This window comes from Myiozetetes cayanensis, unplaced genomic scaffold, assembly GCF_022539395.1.
Source record: "Myiozetetes cayanensis isolate MyiCay16 unplaced genomic scaffold, myiCay2020 scf1, whole genome shotgun sequence".
Classification (NCBI taxonomy): Eukaryota; Metazoa; Chordata; class Aves; order Passeriformes; family Tyrannidae; genus Myiozetetes; species Myiozetetes cayanensis.
Window position 1 is genome coordinate 40,666,596 of NW_026086604.1, and position 24,666 is coordinate 40,691,261.

General features: G+C 40.0%; 1 protein-coding gene across 3 annotated transcripts in view; it reads right to left on the reverse strand.

The window, feature by feature from the left end:
* The window catches only part of LOC126646893 (uncharacterized), a 137,988-nt gene that overhangs the window by 23,356 nt on the left and 89,966 nt on the right, over positions 1 to 24,666 (reverse strand). The window contains exon 6 of one of the 3 annotated variants that reach the window (XR_007630459.1): positions 23,433 to 24,436. The exons of the other annotated variants lie outside the window; for them this stretch is intronic. The gene's annotated coding sequence lies outside the window, so the exon portion shown is untranslated. Of the gene's footprint in view, positions 1 to 23,432; positions 24,437 to 24,666 lie in introns of those variants that run through there. 3 annotated transcript variants of the gene reach the window in all.

The following is a 24,666-nucleotide window of genomic DNA, read 5'->3' on the forward strand; positions in this document are numbered from 1 at the left end:
GAAGGTACTTACGATAGGATTTATTTGTAGCTGTGAGCCAAAATACATATTGCCTTAGACGAGAGTCAGTATTATCACAAAGATTTATGAAATTGGACCTGGGTGTCAGATTTTAGCTTGGTAAGGTTAGCAGCTGGGATGAATTGGACCAGAAATGTGCTGTGTAACAGGATTTCACTGGAATTCTTGTGGAGAAAAAAAAAATAAAAACGTGGAATATGTCATGCAAACAGTTGACAGTGTAGATGCAACACCAAACATTAAATAAATATATTCCATACGTAACACAGGCACAGAAAAACTTTTCAGGAAAGCGCCTCAGAGCTGCATAGCCTCGCGTCTATAAATCTCCATTAAATCAGTTTGAGTGGGGCGAGTGTTAGAGACAGAGCTGCCAGAAATAGCTCTTTTCCTGCAAGATGTAGAAAAGATTACAGCTGAGATTGAGACGGCGGGGTGGGAAGGGAAAGCAGGGGAGGGGTGGGGGAGAAGAGAGGCAAAGGAGTTGAGCTGGAGGAGGCGGGGGAGCTGTGAAAGGCATCTCATAAAAGTCCCATTTGTTGGAAGGCTGCAGGAAGTGGAGGCAGCTTTGGCACACGTGTCCATGGTGCTAAATTAACTGTTAACACAAATAATCAAAGTGCAAGGCCCATCAAGCCGCTGGCGCCAGCGAAATGAGGGAGCGGCCAGGTCAGCGCTGCCTCTGGAGCGAGCCGGCTAGCAGGTGGAGACCAACCAGGGACCCGACAGGATGGAAGTGCTTACAGAACACACTGACCCACTGACAGAGGAAAAGACTGCTGCACTTCTGCTTTCCAGCTATTGTGTGCAGAGCGTCTTTTGTGTGTATTTTTATTTTGCATCTATATATTATATTTTATGTAATTTTTCCCTATTTTATTAAAAAAAAAAACCAAACCAAACAAACAAAAAGCACCACTAACTTTTTTTCACACTAGTTGAGAGCTTGGACACTCGGGGCTGAGTTGTAGTACAGCTCAGCCTGTCTTTGGCAGCATTGATGGAGGAACAGCTGAACAAGACAAAGGAAGAGTTACCAGGCGGAAAAGGACCGATTGCTCTCCAGCACTACCCTTTGGAAGGAAGAACACTGCACTTCAGAAACAGACACTGAAAAGCAATGTAGGCAGGGGTATTCCTACCTGTTTTGCTCTCTCACACTATTAGAGTGTCCACAGCCCTATTCTGTACTGCAATTACGATGCAGATACTTTGGGAGGTGTCATGGTAAAGCAGCCACCCCAGCAGTGAAACACAGAAACCCATTGCAGCCCACTGTGCAGAGTGGAGGGAGACAGGCTTGTGGTATTCGCTCCCTCTGAGTAAGATTAGACAGAAGCAGAACTGCTCTAACAATCAAATTTGGACATGCTGAAGTTCACTGAAAAGTCTTAAAGGATCTCATTGTACTGGGCTGTGGAAAAAGAAATTGCTCCAACTATCACCTGGCTCCATTCTCAGTGAGATGCTCACTGGAAAGGCCCCCTGAGGAGCAGCTTCCACCACACCAAAATAGCAGGAATTCTGTGCTGAATTCATTGGCTACTTCACTCAGTTTCTTGACACAAGACAGCTGTATACCCACTTTAACTGCCCACTAAAGCCAGGTTTACAATTGCTTTGCATGGCCAAAGCAATCACAGTGCAATGGTGAATCAGGAATGGAATTACCAGGAGCTTTCGCCTCCTTGCCCTGGTACAATACACACAGCTACATACTATAATAAATCACACGTATATCATACACATGTGCTAGGTACATACATATTTACATCACACACTTTGGTTTGGTTTGGCTTTTATTGGATATACAGGTATTCGCTACAGACACAGCTGTGGGCACTTACATTTACCAAAAAAACCCCACTTCAGTTATAAGGTGCTACAATAGAAAGTGTGGGTCATTGCTTCGCATAAAATTTTCTCCAGAAAACAAAACCGAGAAATGAGCACTCATGCTGAATTAAATTACTTGTAAATATAATTATTTATGACATATAATGAATAATATGATACAAAAAGGTATCATTTCATAGAATCATAGAATGGTTTGGGTTGGAGGGATCTTAAAGATCTTGTTCCAACACCCCTGCCATGGACAGGGACGCCTTCCACTAGACTGGGTTGCTCAAAGCCCCATCCAGTTTGGCCTTCAACACTCCCAGGAATGAGGCATACACAACTTCTCTGGGCAGCCTGTGTCTCACCCTCACAGTGAAGAATTTTTTCCTACAATCCCATCTAAACCAATCCTCTTTCAGTTTAAAGCCATTCTCTCTTGTCCTATGGCTTGTGAAAAGTCCCTCTCCGTGGTGGTGCCTCCCAACCCCACCCCACCGACCTCACTATGATCTGAGAAATGCTCATCAGGCCTCGGCCTTGACAACACCTGGTCTGAGCTCCTCCAAGCTTATCAGAAATACTGTCTGTTCCTAGACAGTATTGTGCTGTCTAACAAGTTCCTTACTTTTTTAATGAACAACCCTGGAAACTTTTCTTTGCCTGAATAACGTTTTTAGGTCCTTGTATCTTTAAAGTGTAGGAATGAAAAGTGGGGCCAAGGTGAAAAGCTAATATGACTAAAGCCCACTCTCTTGCAACCCTATAACCAGCAACTCAAAACAAGACCCACTTAGCTCTCCTGGGCCACAGCAGGCTGTGACCAGCAACCTCCCTCTGAGCTGGGATGCCTCTCAGAGTTAGCAACTTCCACATTCGCTATTTCTTGGAGGATCATCACCAACTGATGGATCCTGGGCTGACATCTCACTCCTCCAGACTCAATCCTTTGCCCATTGAGATGAATGCAAAAACCTTCAAAGTGAGTATTTCATGGAACCTGAGGGAAATTTTTCACAGCTACCTTGTGAAGACTCTTTATGTCTGTGTGCATCTGCTATATCAAATATGCTAGGGATACAACTTTTTTAAGTTCTTAAGTACTTTAGATTTATAAGTAAGTTACTTACTATATGTTATAATAAATCATATATGGATCCAAGTTAAATTGTTAAGTGAATAAGTGTTAAGTCAAAGCTGTTAAGTTATAAGTTAAGTGCTATTAAGTGTTACCAAGCCTTTGGGCCATATCCCTCTTTGTCCTTATACCTTCTGTCCTTTAGTCTCACCTACCCGTGCCACAACCACAGCCTCCACATACATGGTCTTAGGTTTATTTCAATCTCGACTAATACTGCTTTTAGAATTTTGTGTGTTTTTTCTCAGTATATTTTAACTGTTTAGTAAGTAGCAGAGTGAAACTTGCCACAAACTCTGTTGGGCTATTGCCTTTATATTAAACCTGCATTTGCTGATACTTTTGCTGGTGACTTTTTGAGCAACCTTAAAACACTTGTTTCACGACACTCTCCAGCTCTCTTGCAAAGCCCCCTTTAGGTACTGAAAGGTTGCAAAAAGGTCTCCCAGGAGCTTTCTCTTCTCCAGACTAATCAACCCCAGTTCTTTCAGCCTTTCCTCACAGGAAAGGGGCTCCAGCCCTCTGATCATCTTCATGTCCCTCCTCTGGACTTGCTCCAACAGGTCCATGTCATTTCAGTGAGGATACACATCTTCAGAGCATCTAAACCTTAATTATGTCTTTAATTCATATCTGAAAGCATCAAATTACTGTGTATCTTTAAAAAACCTCATTATTTTATTTCAGCCAAGAGAGAGAAAAATGCCCAATAAAATATGGTGAAAGTGGATGTATAATAATCTTATCATAGGGCATAGTCATTGCTTTTAGTGAAGAAGTTGCTAATGACTAAAATTAAAAACAAAAATCATCATTAAGTGTGTCAGTAATATTCACACATCTTCTAGAAACGATGTGTTAATGAGGTTTATATCTACAGAAATTATATGTAATCTTCCCTATATTCCATAGGGTCACTTTGACATCTGTCAGATATGAAGTCTCTGGCAAATCCAAAGACATATCACAGTTCAAAGACATATCCCAGTTCTAACAGTATTTTAGGCCAGCACCTTTAATATAGGAGATCAGCTTTAGCTAATGTTGTAAACTTTAACTGAACCATGGCCAGCTGCATGATCTGTATGAAGAATATTCAGGAACATTAGCAGCAGACATCTGATGTGATCCAAGGAACAGGGATAAAGATAATTTGCTCTTAAGTCAGTTAGATTTGTGTAGACTTTTAAGGGACAGGAAAATGTATGATCTCTCAGGAAAAAAATTGGTTAGAGACACTGAAAAACAGACACAGAGAAAGAAACAAAGTGGGAGGAAATAATACTGTCATAGGCCAAAATTACTTATTATTACCCTCTGCCCCTTTCTTGAAAAGGGTTAAACCAACTTTCTTGAAACCTTCCACGTTGACACAGACAGAAACATTCTACAGGGGGAATGATCAAAGTTACAAAAACCTGAGAGGTTAGGTGGTCTCTGTTGTAAGTGGTATGTCAGATTTACCTCTGTGGACATGCTATGGCCCCTTTTAAAGACCCCATTTGTATGTGCATGTTGATGAGTGGGTGGGTGAGTGCATGCATGTGTCAGCAGATGGCAAGTGCTATCACAGCTACCAAATTAATGGAAAAGTTATCATTACTCTGAAAAATGGAACCCAAGTACTTCTAAACTAGGCAGGAAAAAGGTAATTAAAAAATTTAAAGAACAGAGAATCTCTGTTAATTGAATAAGAAATTAAAAGAAAAGCCCATTAGATAAAACATGTATGTTTAAGAGCCTCTTTTCTGACCCTAAGCCAAGTTAGAGAAAGAACGTCATTGTTACAGTCTGATAAAAGCTATTGAAGATACAAAGAAACCAAATCAGAAAAAACGATGTCCGAGACATATAAAGATGAGATAGCTCCAAACACTTCAAGACTGAACAAGAGCTAACTTGGCTCCTGTCCTGCAACTCATAAATCCAGTCAAAATTTGTTATTGGAGTTTTCAGAGTATATTATAGATAGTAGTAGCTGCATAATGTTAGGCATAGCTAGTTGAATGTTTATTCCCTTTCCAGTACACCCATTTGTAAAGACACCACAGCCTTGGGTCTGGTTTTCCTGTGGTCAAACTTTGGGGTAGGACTTTCCACAGCATTTGTCTATGTGTCTCCTGCTGCTTGTGAGACCTGCTTCACTTTGGCCTATTTTCTTCCAAAAAATACTGTGCCATGAGAACACCAGTCCAACAAGATTTTGGGACATAACTGAGTCCAACTCCTGTAAGAAAAGATGCATGGGGGCAAGTAGATTTCCCGTTAAGTGATGCAATGTATATTACTTTGACCCTGCTGCTGATTTACACCAATGTGATATACGAATGACACCCCCCAGCTCCTTTAATGTTTATATTTCTGAATTGTTTGTCCTTTCAGCTGTCAGGAAGGAATTTCTCCTCCCCACTGCTCAAAGGAAAGACAACAAGAACAAGACCCTCACTTATGCATGAGAGAAGGGGAACAAAAATTCTTGTTTCTCTTTACAACAACCTTAGACAAAATAACCCAGGAGATTGCTGTAGATCCAGACTGGGAAGAAAACCAATCACTCCTTAACACATAGGAAAGAATGTCTAGTCTGAAAGAATAAAGGTTAGATAAACGGGGAAAGTGAGCCTGGGTCCATCTGAAAAGCCTTATCCTGGAATTCAGAGGCTTTTTTAATTACTACTATCTAAAAATCAGGAACTCTCCACCAACATTTGTACATGAAAATAATAGAAATTATCATTCAACCATTTTTTCTGCAATTAATAAGACTCAAAATATCCAGAATAGGAAATATCAATGCAGTAAGACATCCAAAACTGTAACAAACAAGGAAGAAAGAAGAGTAAAGGTTTCCCAGGCACAAAGAAGTGGGTGGGAAGGCACAAAGTATTCTGTGCAGATGTATGTTCTTCACACTCCCCATTGTTGATTTAAATAATTCCTATGTACATTTTACAAGATCAGTTCTAAATTCTCAAGAACCCAGAGCTGTAACTGGAGAACACACAATGTAATGTGGCCAATTCATTTGGGAACAATCTGTGATTTGGCCCTTATCTTTACACCAGTAATGAATACCTAGTCTGTGCAAGAAGTCCCATATGACACAACACTGTGTAATGTCCATCACTAATGAAAGTTGTTACATATGGTCACTGGCAACCAGGTTCCTGAAGCACAGGGGTGCATGGAGTGCAGAATTAGCACAATACACTTGCTCAAGAACAAACAAAAAGTAGTTGCTTTTTGCTAATTTTTTTTGTGTTTAATTTCCTTTAGTCATTCTCCAGACAGTATCAATTAATTTTCTTCCTCTACAGGGTAATGCAAGACCAGTGGCCTCCCAAAACCCATGTATGTTGAAATCGGAAGTTCTCATACTACATCCTTCACTCAACTCCTCCAAACAAATGTCAGTTCATACAAATGCAAGGAGATTTCCAGATCTAGTTGCAAGCAGATTTTTTGCCAGCCTCATTCTGACACAGCATCCCACACCGTCGCTAGCTCAGACCCTACAAGCAGTAGTCATGTTAGTACTGTATGACACCAAAGCCAACTGGCCCTGAGTCCTATTCCCCACCTCCCACCCCACAGAGCTATGCTATATCTTTCAGACCCCAAGCCATCTCATCTGTTGGTGTTTCAGGGATGTTTACGCTGCCTTACATTGGAGATACGCACTTTCATGTCCCTGCTCTTTCTTACGGCCATGAATGCCCATGGATGTAAAGCTATTTGGGTATAATCAAATTGTCAGATAATAAATCTGAGAACATGGAGAGGTATGACAGCAAGCCTCTCTCCGTGCAACTCACATCTGTGTGATAATAGAATAAGCATGTATTTCACTTCAGCAAGTTAATATAAAGCTCATTTCTCCAATTTAGTTTTTGCACAGCAAATATGAAGGGATGCCTGCACACCTGTACTGCTCCAGAACTGGAGAAACAGAGCAGTTAGAACCTTTAGCTGATACAGAGAGAAACAAAAGCCAAAGTGAGATACTCAAAAGGCAGCTCCTGTCTCAGCACAGACAGAGATGTATACACTCCAGGGTACACTCACTTAAGTTCTTATTTCCCCCAGGTCCTGCCAGTCTATGAAATGCATTTCCCACCAAAGGCTTGAAAACTGTTTGTATCTGACCCACAGGGAAACACAGCAGAATGTATTTGATAAAGAAAGCTGAATAGTGAACTTGATTGAACTTTGGCTTCTTGTATCTTCAGCAGAAGTCCAAATAAAAAGTGATCTGTGAGAATGGTCACTAAGACGCTGTTTTCTGGAGAGTTGGGTAACACGTCTGTTCTTCTGGGATTTCAGAAAGGCTGACTGAAAACCACCATTTATTTAATTTCTTTCTTCAGAACAGGCAATTCTGTAACTACTGACAGGCAAATCCAAGAACTGCCTGTTTCATAACCTAGGTATCCACCTACACTAACCTAATGTGGTTTGCTGTCTTTGGTTTCCAGGCTGCATGTGATCCTACACTCACACAATAGCCAGTGCTTAATATTGCCCAAATGGCCTTAAATAATCCTTTCATTTTCAGTTGCCATTAATCCATGAAAGAAAAGAAGAAGCTGCCTGAACTAGCACTTTCTCAGTTTGTTCTATCATGAACTGGTTTTTCTCAATGGAATCGTACACAAGCGGTAAATAGAGTTTATGCCAGGAGACAAGGAAACAGGCTTTTTTCTCCTGAGGGCTTTTCCTCTTTCCTCATCGTTTTCTGCATGATATAGCTCCTCTTTTTATTGCCCAGCAGGGAATCCCAGAGGCCAGAGGCAATTTTTCCCTTTGGTCTCAGAGCATTCATGATGGATTCTTGTTTTAAGACGAGGTTATTAGTTGTTTGCTCTTGAGTATTATATCATCACCATTACAGCAAAGCTGGTCTCATTCTAAATTTCGTTTATGCTTTGGCACACACAAGATATCTTGGGTTACACAGCCAACATCCCTTTATGTGCCAAAGTCAATGAAATCCTTTCCACTGGCTCCAATGGTGGCAGATGAAAAGTTTCAAAGGTGCTGAAAAAATGATCTCTTTAGGGCTTAATTCTGTTTCCACTGGTAAAATTCCCTCTGATTTTGACAGGAGTTGCTTTAAGTCCACTGATTTAAACAGCTTTTTAGAAATCATGAAACTATTCAGGTATCATATGAGCTTCTGCTTGATAAGGAATGCTCACATACCGTGTAATCTGTTTATGTTGTACCTTGTTAGTAAAATCTATCACTTAAAAATGTCTTGGATACTATTTATATTTTCAGTACTTATACCATAGTTCATGTAAGTTTCTGTAGAATTAACAAAAGATGTGATATTTAGAAGAGGTCTCCAGTTAGGAACAGTATCTAGTTCAATTCTTAAAGTATCATTGTGCTTCCACATTCTTCATAAATAATGAAACATTGCTAATCCAGATCAGAACTCTCACCAATGAGGGCTTGTACCTATGTATCACCTTATACAGACCTCTTCAGCCCTATTTTTATCTGTTTCACAGTTTGGAAAAGCATAACCTAGCCTCCTCTCAGTACTTAACTTTCTAAGGCTCATCCAGCAAGCAGAGTATTCCTTTGATGCTTTTCCAGTTTTGCAATAACACTGATGTGCAGAAAAAGATCCATTATTCAAACAGACACTGTAGTAGCCGTATGCATGGATTAAGCATTATTTTTATAATTTTCCTTTTTTCAGTAAGTCTTTGCTTAATAAATTAAGACATTTAATCACACATACAGAAAATCAATCTTCCCTATACTTAGGGTCTGGATAGGAGGAGCTCTTCTCTTTGGTGTTTTGTTGTTGTTGTGCCTAAAGGATTATTTTTCCCCATCCCAAAATAGTTTGTGTTATCATGTGCTAACTTCAACAAGTTCAAGAAACTACAACCAGAAAACTCTTAATGTTCAAAGAAGAAAAAAGGCACCTTTTATCTTATCTATTCCACACATACTTTTAATTCTGAGTCTGACATCATTGCTGGCTAAACCTTCATAGCTGCCAGAGAACGAACAAGTTCACTACAGTAATGAGCTTCAAAAAGTAAGCTTTCTGAATCTCTGTTTACAGATGTCAGTATCGAAGAGTTTGAAAATTCAGAGTGTTACCTGATATTTCTCAGAATACTGACTTTAACTTTTCCACTCTCCATTTTTTTTTCATCTCTGTTAGCTCTTGAGATGGAGTGTAAGAACTCCTATACAAACTATCAGATTTAATTTGTAAAGAGTTTCAAAACCAGACACAGTTAAAACCAGCCTAGCTGATTTCAAATTGTTTCAGACTTGCTCTGTATGCTTGATAAAATTAACTAACCCTCCCTTCAGTTCTGATCCCGCCACCACCCTCTGGAACTGGAGATTTCCACATTCCAATACTTTAATTCACAGTTCACAACAGAAGAGAAATTAAAAATGTAACTTTACACAAATATTTCAACAGCTATTTTAAGATGTTCTACACATCTCTAGGCTTGCCACTTGCACCACAGATGATCTAGCTATGCCAATTAATTACCTAGATTACTAAATTTATTAACCACCTAATTTTTGTAGGGAATCAAGTATTGATGCCTGATACTTGGGAATAAGTGTTTCCACAGGGAAAGGGCTTGCAGTACCTTTGACTTTTCTTTTCAAGGTTAGGAGGATTAGGTCATTAAGGGAAATCTGTGTTCTGTTATACATAACAGAGCACTTCCATCTGCTTTCTCTGCTTTTGCACAGTATTCCCGTTCTTACACAGGTAATGCATACTGCAGGAGTCAACAGCCAAATATACCTTGTGTGTTTACATCCTAGAGGATATTTGGCCAAAATTTTTAAAATGCAAGTACCTGTCATTACATTAAAAAAAAAAAAAAAAAAAAAAGTAAATCAGCTTTTGAACACCTACTGAAGTGTTGGGATCATCAGAGGTGCCAGCAAGCAATCACAAGGTTATATCTTACACTCTTCCTAGGGATGTGAGACAACCCCATGCTCTCGTACTGTCTTCTACCAAGGGCTAAGACAAAGCAGAAACGCTGGCACAAAGGCCTGCCAAGGCAGAACTAACAGCAACCTCCAGGGCAATTGGGATAACACCACAGCAGAACAGCAGGTGTTCAGCTTTTCTTCTCCTGCCCCACCACAAAAGCTCAGTTTCTGTCTTCTTTTTTTTTTTTTTCCCTGAGTTAGTCATGCTTTGTCTTGACTTTTTGTTTGTTTGTTTTGAGGAAGAACAAGGCAATAGCCTAGTCAGGGCTTCAAATACTGCCATTATGTGCCACAAGTGGGAAGGATCTGGTTAGCTGGTTGGAGAAGGAGCCGCCTGGGGAGGAGGGGAGATGAGAGAGAATGCAGACAGAAGGAAGAAGCAGGATGGTTGCTTCTGGGCCCCTCTAGGCTATTACACAAGGCCTTCTGCTCTCTCTAAGCACCATGACCTTCTCTGGGTATTAAATAGGGTTGTTTTGTTTTCTTCGAGCAAGGATGATTCTTGCCACGTATTAGATATTAGAATTTCTCTCTAGTGGTTTGCAAGTATTTGATCCCCTAGGGCTTGTGATGCTGGATCCACTAATGATTCACACAATGGCATTAATGTCATTCATGGATGAAACCACATTTCCTTACCCTACAGGGTGAGAGCAAGATGGGAAGACTGTGGCTAACATTAGGAAGGGACTGGGTGGGAAAGAAAAATTGAAGTATTCAGGTCAAAAGACAGTGGGTGGCTAAATAAAAATCCATGCTTTCTGATCATTCTGGAGGTGGGGTGAACAATAGAGATTTCACCCTCAAATGCCTGAGGAACCAGCACTAAAAAAAAAAAAAAAGACAATAAATGACCCCCCAAGTGAGCAATTTAAAACCATTCTCTTTGAAAACAGTTCTTGAAAACGAGTTGGCAGAACAGTTAGATCTCCCCACAGCAATGCATCATGAGATCACGTACAAGGAAACAGCAGAAGTATCAAAGCATGCTTTACTTGAGCATGCCCTTAGTTGCTCTGCTCTCTTTAAGCTGGGCAGCCCAGACTAGTGCCTAATGGCAGAGGCTGCATGAGGAGCCTGCTAAACACTGTCAGCTAAACGGTGGCCTAAATCTTTCTTGCCTTTGAGTGGGAAATGGAGCTCTTAATTTTTAATTATTTAAAATAATCACAGCGGACTGAAAGTAGGAATTTATATTTAATTGTGAATGTGCATGCATAGTTTGGAAGGAATATTTCACACATTCATTTCCAGGGGAGCTTCTACCAATAAATGGTATGAGGAAGGTGAGAAATAACACAGGAATGTAGGCAAAAACAACTTCCAGGAGGACAGAGGGACTGAGCCAGTCAGTTGAGGCTGGCATGCAAAAACACCTCTACCCAAAACTCAAAAAGAAAGTTGAAACAAAACAAAAGGAAAGGCAAAAAAAAAAAAAAGCTCCCTGAAGAAGAAGTGCATCAGAATTATCTGCCGGGGAGAGGCGGGTGGATGCTGAGAGCAGCAGAGCAATCAGCTAAGAAAAACAAGGCAGAGAAATTTCCAGCAGAAAGGCCCGTTCCAAGGCTGGGACAGAGCTAGGTGACTCAGAGGGCCTTCCCAGCTCCAGGGTGGAAGAAGGAGGGAAGATTTCCAGTTCCTCACAAGAGGAGAAGCAGTACTTGGATCAGATATGAACCTAAGAACCAAGGTGCACTTTTTGTAATCTCAAAACATCCAGACTAAGAAAATATACATTGTTCACTGGTTAACAAAACACAATAACTGTCAGAAAAGGGGTTTGCATCTTGATTTGTGGACATAATTTATACACAGGAGAGTCTCAGCTCCAGCTTCAGTTTTGTGGGTGCCAATCCTACCATTTAAGGATTTGATCTCAGAGACAGCTACTCCTCCGAGCCACGCCACTGACGTAATTTCCCAGTGAAGTCCCCACAAATCAGGTGCTGAAATCCCTTTGTGGGATAGTAAAAATGCTGGCACAACTAACTGCCAATGTAAAATTATTTCTGAAAATGAGAGGGACAGGTCAAAGCCCCTTTAAAAAAACAAGTCTTGGTGGCTATGCAGAAAAGGATTATATTATGCTTAGCTAGTGTGTGGGTGTGGAGAACACGGGACAGAGACAGTCTTCCTCATATGCCCTCCCCGCAGCCCTTTGCAAGGCAGAATATATAGGCAACATTTCAACCTCAAATCCACAAACAGATCAGGATACGCTGGAGGAGAGAGAGACAGATTTCTTGTTTTTTAATAAAAGGTAGGATTAGGAAAAGACATAAGTGGGGAAGGTGCAAAACAAGCAGGCAGGCAGTCCTTGCTCAACTTCTCTCTTACATTCATTGCTCTGAAAAGTGGACAAGCTTTAGGAAGAAATAAGACACATGGCTGTGGGTAAAGGGGGGGAGGAATTAGAAACTGTAATTCAATCTAATATTTGAGGCTTGGCAAATGCACCTATGGGATTTCATGAAAACCCCCGAATCTTTTTCATTTCGGAGCAATTAACCAGATCCCAGCATCGCTGGCTCCAGTGAGCCGCTTAGCTCTCTGTTTTATTACCCATTTCCTTTCCCCCTCGCCAGCACTAGCTCCCATCCTCACACTTGGGAAAAAAAAAAAAAAAAAAGACGGGGGGAGGGAAAAACCCCACACACTGTTACAATGCCACAAAGGGGCCACCACAAACAAGTGCCAGCCAGTGCATTTCAGAGCAAACACAGAACACACATAAATGAGGCTCAGATTTGGATTAAAACGCTGTTGTGTTCAGGCATTTATGTGTGGCATAATTAAAAACATCCAGCTGTAATTTAATAGTTCCCACCAAGCACAGACATAAAGTCTAGCAATTTTTTCCCTCTGCATATTTAACCCTTAGAGACAGAAGGAAGAGGAGGCAGGGAGCAGGGGGAGGGAGCAGGAAGCTGGGGAGAGACAGAAGTCTTTTGAACACATTTTTTCCCCCTTCCTTTGTGTTACTCTAGTTTGCTTTTTACCTTCTCTGATCTTTTGCTTGTACAAAGAGAAAACAGATATCTTCTGGATGTCATTGAAACAGGAATCATGTTCAGATAGCATTTCTGTACTTCGAGAGCAGTACGTCTGGGTATGGGATCCTCAGTTTCCAGAGGATCTGTAGTTGGATGCACTGATTCACAGTTTGTGAATATGCCAGATTTTTCAGCCTTAAAAATCAACTACTAAAAAGACAAATTTCACCACCATTACTCACCCTGAGTACAGACTTTCTATTCAGAGCGGCCCTTCTAAATCAAAGGCAGCAGTGACAGGACTAAGTACAGTGTTAGGACAGGAAGGATAAGCCAGCATTTGCAGCACTAGCTAAGCATCTGGGACACCAGGGCGGGTTCAAGTCCCTGCTCTGCCACGTCGCTGATTTTCAGACAGCCATCTCTAGGGGCATATTTAAAAATGTTCAGCTACCTGAGTAAGGGCCCACCTGTAGCACTGGAAACCAGAATGGTTTAAAATTTTTCACTTCTCCCCATATCAGTTGCCTACAGGCAGATTTGGAGAGAGAACATTTGCATCCATCCCAAAGTATGCTACAAAGAGAAACATATTAAGATTGGGATGTGCTGAAATACCACAGCAAGGAAGAAAACTAATAAAGTAAAGAAACTCTGCTTGGGTCTCTATTTCTAAATGCTGCAGTCTTCATTCAGGCAACTGTCCATTACCTTGACTCAGCTGCACAGTGGGACTTTGCTTCAGCAAGGAACACAGAATTCCACCCTTATTCTGGAAGACTGAAAACTAAAGGAAATGCTCTGCATAGGTTCGTAATCATGGGCAATTGTGTCCCAGTTTCCCAACAGTTATGTATGTAACAATTAGCCCGGGACCTTAAATCTATTAGTCACCAGAGACAGAAGATTATTACGCATATAACAAACATAGGATTCTATTGCTGGCTGTTCAGCTCTGTTCAGCTCTACCCTTTACACGCGTTCCTGCCCTAGAGAAGATATCTGCAAAAATGCAGAGAGAGGAAATGAAAAGTACTTCCAGAGCAGTAATGTAAAACAGAGGAAACTGGTATAAAGAAGCCTCTTCTGTCCATATAATTTTGAATTTTAAGATCATTCATAGCTCTCTTCAGCCTTTTTCTGTCACATTCAGGTCAGTGCATACTGGCATGAAAACCTGCAGAAAGTATATGTCCTTCTTGCCATCCTGATGAATAAGAGAAAGCATGCAATCTATCCCCACAGGATTATGAAAACCAGCCACACTGAACTTGTCCCAGTTAGATCAGAAACATGGTCTTGAAAGTCCTCATACCTAACTGTGAATAAGTAATCAAGAAGACTGATGATGTTTACAGAATGGTTCATAATCAGCATATAAAGATCTGTGAAAGACAGCTTTTTAAAATATGTAAAATAATGACTGTGAACAAATTATTATTAGCTCATACATATCTTGTTTTTAGTGTATGCATGCCAATAAAAGATAATACATCAACTTTGTTCTGAAGTATTTGCTCAGATGTACTACCAGGTGAGCAGCTCTGCTGTCAAATACCAAATTCTTCTTAGCAGGGTCAGTTAACCTGGTACAATATGGCACTGAGGGAAATGCATTGCTCCTGGATCCAGAATCATTACTGCTGTCTCTGTACTCCATACCTGCAGTGTCCATATACCCTTACCTCTCTGCATTTCCCCTTCCCAACAATGAAGTCTTCCAGACTGATCTAAGAAATAAATTTAATCTTCTGACAGCCTTCAGCCCTCCAAGGAGACAACTCCTGTAGGTGTCTAAGACAGACAGATGTGTGGGAGGGGGTTAGGTAAATAAGTTCCAAATGAGATCCCACAAACTGTGGCTCAGGACTACTGAAGCGTTGTTTTTGACTGCCACTTTATTACCTCCTTTATTGCCTCTCAAATAGATTGCAGAGAGCATGGCATGCCAAGAGAGAAGAATGAGCCTCCCTGTCCTAGTAAAATCATGGGTTTCTTCCAACTAGAAATCCTAACCCTGATCTCTTTTTATATAAATAAAAGTCAGATCAGGTCTTGCACTGTAGCAATTTCTTACAATGTCATTTTAAAAGTGCTCTGCTACAAACCTCTCTGCAAATGAAAACAATCTGTCTTCCCAAGGCATCCTGCAGAGTGTGTAACTTTTCAGGCAAGGTGGGAGAGGGTGATGTTGAAATGAAGATGGAACAGGGTGACACAGTACACCAGGACTTCATGAGACCTGTTTTCTTCATGCTGACCCTCACTAATGAGAAAAAAGCTCTCTTGTGTCTTAAACATCCTGAAATCACAGACAAAAAAAATTAGCTGATGATGGCTGCCAGCAGTGCTTCTTTTCTGTCCCTGTACCTCCACGCTAAGCAGTGAGTGCTGGGCTTCAGTAGCTCATGTAACATGGACTAATGACACAGAGGCACCCAACCAGCTCAGCAGCAAATCTGCCAAACTGCTGCTTTTGGTGTTCTGCTATAATGATAAAATCCCAAGCACACAGTATAGGGCAATAATGTTTTATGTTGCAAGATACTGCTGTCATAAGGTTTCCCAGGTAAAAAATACTTGAAAGGCACTAAAAGGGGGAGAGTCACAGGATGACCAGTTTTCATGCTTGACTAAGCCAAACTTGATACTGAGGTTCTAGACAGTCCTAGAGGAAAAAGAAATATTTTGCCTTAGTTTTAATAATATGGGCAAACTGAAAAGCTGCTACCTTTTCCCCATAGCTATTTTACTTTTCACCCACCTTCACCATGCACCATCATTTTAATGCAATATATTTAGCCAATGTATAGCACCATAAAGGTGCCAAGAATGTTACAAATAAATATAAATAAATAAATAAATAAAAATTTGGGGGGAAAAAAAGGAAGCCAAAACAAACAAAACAAAAAAAACAGCAATCATATGTTTATACACCTTATGTCACCTGGGCATCACTGTGATGAGAAGCATTTCTATCACGCAAGCTAAACCAGTGAGCCCAGCTGCCCTAATGATGTCAGTACCGGGGCTTCACTGTATAACTCACTCACTGCCCCAGAAATCTCCATCACCACCAAAACACAACCACTGCTGGACTGAAAGTCAATGACTGACTCATGTCTTGCTGCACAGTGGTTACTGTGGCACATAATTATAGTCAAGAACTCTGCAACAAACCACTACACTTAGGAGAAAAGCATAGTGGTGTCTTTAATGCGCACACAGAGCAGATGGGCACTGGGAGTTGGGCCCTGCAAGGTTGACTAAGCACATTGGTAAGGCTGTGAGCCACACCATGAAGCTTCCTGGCACAGTGTGGGCAGAAAGTATGATGGTGAGTGGTGAAGAGCTGAATTCACACTTTGAGTATGGCCCCCTGGCACTGAGAGCCTGTAGGTACAATCGTAATCCATACTCACTTTCCCTTCGCCAAACTGCTTAACAGTATAAATAGGACTCGGGATACAGGGCTTGAAAGAATGAACCATTGTTTTTCATAAGGCCATGTTAAAAAAGAAGAAATAATAATCCCCCTATGCTTTTCTCCTGTGCTTTGCATGCTAGTCAGAATGTACTTTCCTGGGAAATGCATTATAATAACAGGCAATGTTTAGCATCACATTTGAAGTGAGCACATCCCAGTGATTAAAATCCAGGCAACAGAAATAAACACATCAGCAGGACATGCTGCACAGTACTGAATTGGGACTTCTTTGTTTTATGACTTTCTTGAACCTTAAATACTGTGTGAGAAAAACATTGTTCAAACCCAACCATCTGTATTTGGTTTCTTTTGAGTGCATTACAATCATCAGTAAACATTTTAAGCCTAAAATCAGAAAACCTGCTTGTACTTGTGGGAGACTAATTGTGACAGTAAAAGGTGGCTTTGTAGCAATAGAATTGTTATATTTCTTTTTTTAAGTGAATTTATTAGAAATTTGTTGTTTTTAAATGGGGCTACTCCATGTTAAAGTGGCACAGTCCATTATGTTAAGCAGAGAGAGAAACAATTCCCTGCGAACATTTTTCTAGATATCAATATCCCACTTCAAAGTGGGAGGAAAGTTTTAAATTATTGCAATTTTCAAAGCTGAAGACCAGAGGCAAAGAAAAAAAGCCCTGGAGTTCAAGGTCAGCATTTTGCTTTGACAATTTCAAAACATATCTTTTCAATGCAACTTCTTAAATATGCTATTAAGTTTAATTTTCAAAACAAAAATTAATTTTGAATGAGAAAGCCATTCAGTTAGAAACTACCAAAACATTCTGACAGTTCCAAAATTTTATTTCCACCATAGTTTTCAAGTCAAGACATTTGTGAAAGCCAAGCCTTTCCCACAAACAGTCTCAATTTCTGTGAATCAGCATGTTCTGTCTCTGAAGACTTTATTACCACCATGACACAAAGGCTCCCACCTCACAAGACCTCTTCTCCAAGAGCCTGTTACTCTCCACCCTCCTGGGATCTGTCACTGCAGCAAGAGCGCTGGGTTTGGCTTCTGCCTCTCACTGAGAGACGACATCCTGTTGCCAGCTGCAGTTCTCAGCAGAAGCCTTATGTCTGCTGAAGTCTGCTGTCTCTCCAGGCAAATGACAGGAAATAACAGGAAGAACACAGGGTAAGAAAAACACCTGCAAACATTGCCTCATACCTACCTCTTCGATAAAGCTTCAGAACCTTAGAAAGATCACTTGGAGAAGATGACCATGAAGAGGACAAAACAAGCCATTCCACCCACAGCTCCTTGAAATCTCACAGCCTGTACTCACATCTGTACTATTGTACAGATGTACAACAATACCCATCAGGACACGTGGTGGTATCAGAATTATATTTTAATCATCCACACTGAAAAGCACTGAAATGGTCTTGCTCATCATTTGTCCCTCCTCACTGAAAAATGCAACTCTGGCTTCCAAGTCACCCTCTGAGCCTCTCTGGACAAGCCCATAGTCATAAATGTCTGTTAGCCCAGACACATCACCTCAAGTCTCCCCAGCCTTACCCTCAGCACAGACCCCTCGGCAGTCCAGCTTACAGCACCCCAGGGATCTTCTCATTCTCCCAGTTCCCTGTTCCCTATACTAGAGTTAGTAGCTGTTCTCATTGCTCTTGAGCTTTACTCGTGGAAATCTCAGTCCAGGCACAGGAGATGGAAAAAACTGACTTTCTGGATAAGACTTTCTGCTCCGCTCATTAGATGTATTTGGGTGCTGAACTAGCTGGTTTGATGTGTCAGCATCATTCTGCAGTCTTAGTAGGTTAACCAATTGGGGCCATACACAGCAAAAAGCATGCAGGAGATACAGACAATTCCATGCCCAAATAGGATAAAATGAAAACTTGGTTTCTAAACTGTATGCAGAAAGACTGCCCACACCATCCCACTCTTCCTTTCTCTAGCACTGTCAGCATCAGGGGCTTTCTGTGCCTCTTGGATGATTAAAGACATCCAACCTTTGGCCTCATGCCTTATAGCTCCACCCAAGGCATGCTGTAATTCCCTAGAAATGCACTGTTTGTCATGTTTTATTATTTAATTACTGCTCTGGCTTTATTTTTTATGATACGTGTCTGTTTCTTGACTTGCTACATGTGAATTTTTATGCCCTTGAAGGCAAGGCTGTGAGCACAGATGCCTTGCAAACCCCATCGATACCAGAACTGCTGTCCTCAGCACCTGTCCTCTTCTGTTTGCCCACAAAGCATGGTCCTACCAATTAGCACAGCACCAACAGCAAACTTCATCATGTCACATTATATATCCACAGACTCCCAATTATCCTTTACAACACCCTGGTAATTCCTTAAATAAACAGAAGTGACCAACAGAAGCAAATGAGCATTTATTGGAAAAAATTATCAAGTAGGGAGGTATTTTCTTCATAGATTTTTATTCAAAGAAGTGATGTCAGCAGACACCAAAAAGAACGAATGAACAGCACACCAAGGGTATTGATCAGAACAAGAAGAGGGGAAAAAAAGAAGAAAGGTGAGTGACTTGGTCAGTCCTTGCCAGGTCTAGGTGTGAATGTTGTGCTTTTTGGAAGTGTACAGTCCCTAGGATAGAAGACAAGCAAATCAGCTTGATGAGCTTCATTTCTCAGGGGCTGGCCTAGCTCAGTACATGCAGAAATCTGCAATAGTACTGATAGTTGACAAGCTACCCAGCTTGTCGAGAGTGAATAATTATTTCCATGTCTCGATTCTCAAGGTCCTTATTCACATGAATTCCCATGGAAACTAGTTGAGCAAAAGTTTGAGGAATTTCCCCAAAACTAGGAAAATATCATAAGGTTATTTACAGTAAATTGTAAACTATGATTAAAGTTGGATGGTATGCTCTAGAATCACTCTCATTCTTACTAGCCACACTGATCTTACTCCTCTCTTTATTTTTCTTCTAGTTTGAAAATCTGCAAGAAATATAAATCTTACCTTGCTGGTAAATCCTTCCAAATAGGAAACTGCATATTTAGAAGTACATACGGAAGGAGGACTCTTACCTCCTTTCATTTTGCCCTTTCAGAGAAGGGAATTTGCCATTTGGAGCCAGCAAAGTTTTTGTTTCTGGGTCCCAGTTGATCAGTATTTCCCAAAACACAGCACTGCTGCTTGAAAGTTACATGTAGAGTTCAACAATAACAGAATTCTTTTTGTTTTGGCAGAGCTTGTCTCAGTTTGGAAACTCTCTGCCTGAGTTTGATGTCACTTACAGCAGTCAATATGGCCATCCAAAAAAGTAACACTGAGTAAATAAAGTTACTGCAACTTTTGCTAAGGCAACAGACATCATTATGTGTTTTCAAAATTTTTTGTAGCCCAGGGTTAACAAACAAGAGATGTTTCATTATGTCTATATGCATACATGGATATATTGTATATATTTATTTAGTTTAACTGTTGGATACTGTTAAGGATTAAATTTGTGTAACAGTCAGATCTGAAGCACAGGGCAGGCCTATTGTCTTCATCATCTCTGCCAGAGCCTATAGAATCTATGCTGATATTACAGATGTAGTAATAATAATCTAGTCCTTTTGGCTAGCTCAAATCCTTCTGAGTCTGAAATTGCCAAACATCAACCAGAATACTTTTGTGAGTCTGCAGAAAGAGATGCAGAAACAATAACTGACAGGGTGTCTCTCCTATGTTAATTGTTAGCTCAAAGGACTGCCCCAGGACATTGAAAATGCCCATGTTGTTAACTATTTATTGCACAGGAAGGAGAGGGAGACATGACCCTCCCTCTTCAAATACCCAAAAGCATGGGAGTGAGAAAAGAAAGCTAAGATAACCATTAATAAAATTCTGGTTGATATGCATGACATTTGCACAAATTTTCCCCTTACAAGAACACATTACCTCTGTTTTTCACCTTGCATCTTCTTTATCTTTCATCCCTAATAAAAATTAACACTGAAATCCTCTGTCTTTAACAATTTGCACATGAGGCATCATTTGCCACAACTTTATTTTTAGAGTTAGCTTGTAACCTGTAACATAAAACATTATTAAACATCACTTCCTACCATTATATGGAATAAAACCTAGGGATGTTTGCCTCTTCAGTGGGTTATGGAGAACTTTACATGCTAAGAGAGATTGGAATGACTCCATAAGGTTTGTGGGCTGCTTACTAGATCATTTTTGCAACAGCCTGAAGTTTCTTGGTAGTTATGATATGGCATATCAATCATGATTCTGTTTAAGTAGGAGTCTGTGAATCCCACAGCTACAAGGCCTTGCAGAAGCAACTTGCATTGTGACTTTAAAAACCTTGAGGGGAAAACTTTCAGTTTAGACACTGATATTTGTGTCACTCTTTGAGCCTTTTAAACTGTTTTTAAATTGGATTGGCTTCCTATGAAATCAGTCAATATTTAACTATGTAGTAATACTTATTGCATCTATTTACTTGGCCTATTACAAAGAACAGGAAGTCTATCCTGTATTTAACAAAGTCAGGGATGTTTTCTGTTTAGTTGTCTGTCCTCTTTCTATTCATTCCTATAATTTACTCATGTTTTTGACTAGCTGTGAGCTAAAGTTTGCATACACCTGCCTGCAACTATTTCAAGGTGCCTTCCCTGAACAGCAAGAGCTAATGTAGAGTCTTAGCACTGAATAACTTTCCTCCTTCCTTACTGGTTTCCTGTGGTACAACCTAGAAATTCAACAGAAATCATCATCTCCATTTGGACCAGTCTCCTGATCACACAGACTGTAATGTCTGGTTGATTTACAGCTGATATCTTTTAGATATATTGTTTTAAAGACTCGGTTATGGATAGTCTACTATATACCTTAGCAAATTTCCAATAATTACTTACCCTTGTATAACTTATTTGTCAATTTATTCCCAGGTTAAACCTGATCAGCTTTAAATGTCCAATACCTAGATTTTGTAAAACCTCTTTCCCAAAGATCCCTGAAGTATCACCTACTTTTGCTCAGATCCATACTTTGAAAATGGAGATCACGACATTTTTAGTCTTTCTTTTTTTTCCTGCCCAAACCAAGTTATTATGCTCTCCTGCTGCTGCATTGATGAAAAGTGAGAAGCTAAAAGAAACCAGAGCAGAATCAGAGTGGGAGTGAAGATGAACAGTGACGATGCCAATGTTGATTTTCTCTTGCTTCCCTGGAGCAACTAATGTCCCAGTGTCCCATGACGCTGTGAGATGTGGAACACAACCAAACCCTCCAGCCACTTCATGAAGTCCTCTAGGTATCAAAGCCAAAAACAACATCATGGGTGTGTCAGCTTCATTAGCGATGATTAAAAACGATCACACAAATGAAGTGTTTTGCATGGATCAGCAAAAGACTACTCGATGACTTAAATCCAAATCCAAAACATTTTGTTTCACTGTTTGGCTATTAATAATTGCTTACGAGATTCCACAAGCGAAGGTTGCATTTCAAAAATACAAACATTGTTCTTTGCAATGAAATGTAATTTTAGCAAAACACCTGCAAAACAGACATGCTTCTGGATTCAAGGAAACTAGTAAGGAACCCGGCAACTTAATAGAGTATATTCTGGATATAAAACCAAACGCAGGACCTCATTTCCCCCAATCCTACAGAACACGCATTATGTGTACATGTGAACAGGATATCTCCACTCCACATTCTATCAATTGAATAAAGAAGGCACCTTTCATCTGCTGGAGCAACACAAAAGAAAACAAATAGTGGACTTTTTTGACTCTGTCCCAAATACCCTCCTATGCCTCCTTCTTTGGGCTCTGAACAGTGGGCACAGACTCTGCAGTCTCCCTTTACTGCTCTTATCACCATGTGAATAGTCCAATGAGACTTCACTAACACAGCAAATTCAAAAAGCAGTTCTGGAGGACCTGGCTGGTGATTTTGGGGTACAATTTCAGATTGTAACTGTCCAACAGACATGCGCTCAATGTGGCAAAACCAAGAGCTGATTCCAGAAGACCACCTGTCAAAAGTCACTAAGGGTTTTCTCCAAAGTAAGGACTAAATAAGAACTGCATGATCAACCTAAGGTGCAAAAAAAAAAAAAAAGATTAAGAAGAAACTGATGACTATACAATCTGTATATTTGGGGAGAGGGGGGAAGTGAAATAAAAGTAGCAGGAAGTGTTTCAAAGAATAAGCAAAATGACAGAAAGGTACTACAGTAAGCAAAATAAGCTTAAGCATGTTCCCAGTAGCAAAAGTGTGTTTCCTCTTCTATCAGTCATGCTACAGCAACCAACAAAACAAAGCAGATACAATGTAATATAAGATCTGCACTGTTTTATTTCTTTGATTTGTTATTTTTTAAAAAATAGTCATCCCCAAATAAACTCAAATCAAGTCTGCTATTGCTCTTCAGCAGCAGGAGGGCAGCCTGTAGGACTGGGAGCTCTTCAGATGTTATTTCCCTGCAATGCCGGTGGTCTTAGGTTCCTGGCCTTTTTAAACTCTTTGTGCAAACCAGACCAGCATAACAGAGACTGGGAAGAATTAACACCATTGCAATAGTAACAGTCCAGAGCATTATTAGCTACACTTAAGAAATGGATGGTAATTCCAAGTTACATTGAAATATAAAAATATTTCAAGGCAATGTGTAGAATCATTTTAAAGAAAAATCATCAGTCACCATTAGGCATACTGGTGTTTTATAAAACTACAAACTTGATTAAAAAAAATAACATATAAGAACATGAAATTTAGCTAAGAAAAAAAAACATAACGAGGGCTTCTGAAAACCCTCTTTAAGAACAATATCTAATTTACAGAGCACAGAGATGCTCCATTTATCTGTTAACTAGCTACTCGTGAAAGCCTAATTCTGCTTGACTCCTGCATAAATAACTCCCACCAACAATAATGAAAAGCTGCGAGTATATATTGAGAGGACAGTATTGCAAATAAAGTATTGATAAAAATGTTCTGTTTTCTAATAACTTGCCTTGTTCCCTCTACATGCACCAACGTCTTTGAATAAAAGATGAATGAATATTGAAATTATATTTCAAATTCCTGGTATCCTAAACTTTCCTTCTCTGCATTGCACAAGTTTCTGTTTTAGGCAGATGGGATTCTGTTTTTTCTGTTTCAATTCACAAAAACTGCGTATTTCACCAGGTCTTCAGGTCTTAGACAAAGATTTGTTAAAATATCAGTGATTTAATTTTAATTATTCACAAGTATTTCAATGAAATTTCATGTAGGTGATTACTGTTAGACTCTAATAATCTGACATTTATCTCATTTAAGCTGTAGTTCAAAATTAAACACCAGCTCACTAATAATAACCATAATTTACCTCATGCTCATGTTTTCAAAGGCTATTTAGAGGGCATTTCATATGGCCCAAACAGATATGGTTTGATTTTCTCACCTGGTTCGGACAGTATCAGAAACTGATCCACATTTGGGGTTAGACCACTCAGAAATGCACCAGCAAGCCTTCTCAGAATTTTTCTGCTATCCTTATCCTACATAAAGATCCTAAGCATGATATATTATGACTAAAAGCTAGACATTACTGAATTATTTTCTGCCCAACATGCAAAAATAGACGACAGGCTAATAGTTCAGGCACCCTTAAGTCCTCTCTAAATCAATGCCTGTTTTAAACACAGATTTCTGTAGTCAAACCGAGGATCATTTTTTATGTCTGTGGAAAGGTTTTGTCCATCCACTGTAGGGAGAGTACAGACAACTAAGATAAAATAGAAAATAGTGAACTCCCCTGTGTGTGGAAGCTGGGAGAATAAAAATTGCATAATGCCATATCAAATTGCTATCAGCCAGAAAACATTGCTGAAGCTGGATCTGTGTATACTACTTTCTCCAAATAAGGTAATTTCCTCAAAAGGAAGGTTAAGCAGCAAATGCAGAAAGTTGATACAGGAATCCTCCAGTCTTCTGTTACATCATCAGTGCCAGAAAAAGGGCTTCACGACTGTCCTGTCAGGAATATGAATGAACAATATCTGTACAGTCACTAGAAGTGAGACAAGTCACAAAAGTGTCAGCATAGTAAGACAGATTCATTGGAAAGCTTTATTTTCATCATTTTGCTCAAAAGATTCAGGCTTTTGGAAAGTTGTTTAGGTTTTGCTTCTTTTAAACACAAAGAGAAACATTCATCTCTTAGAACTGCCTGTTTCTCTGATAATAAGAAACCACTGATTTCA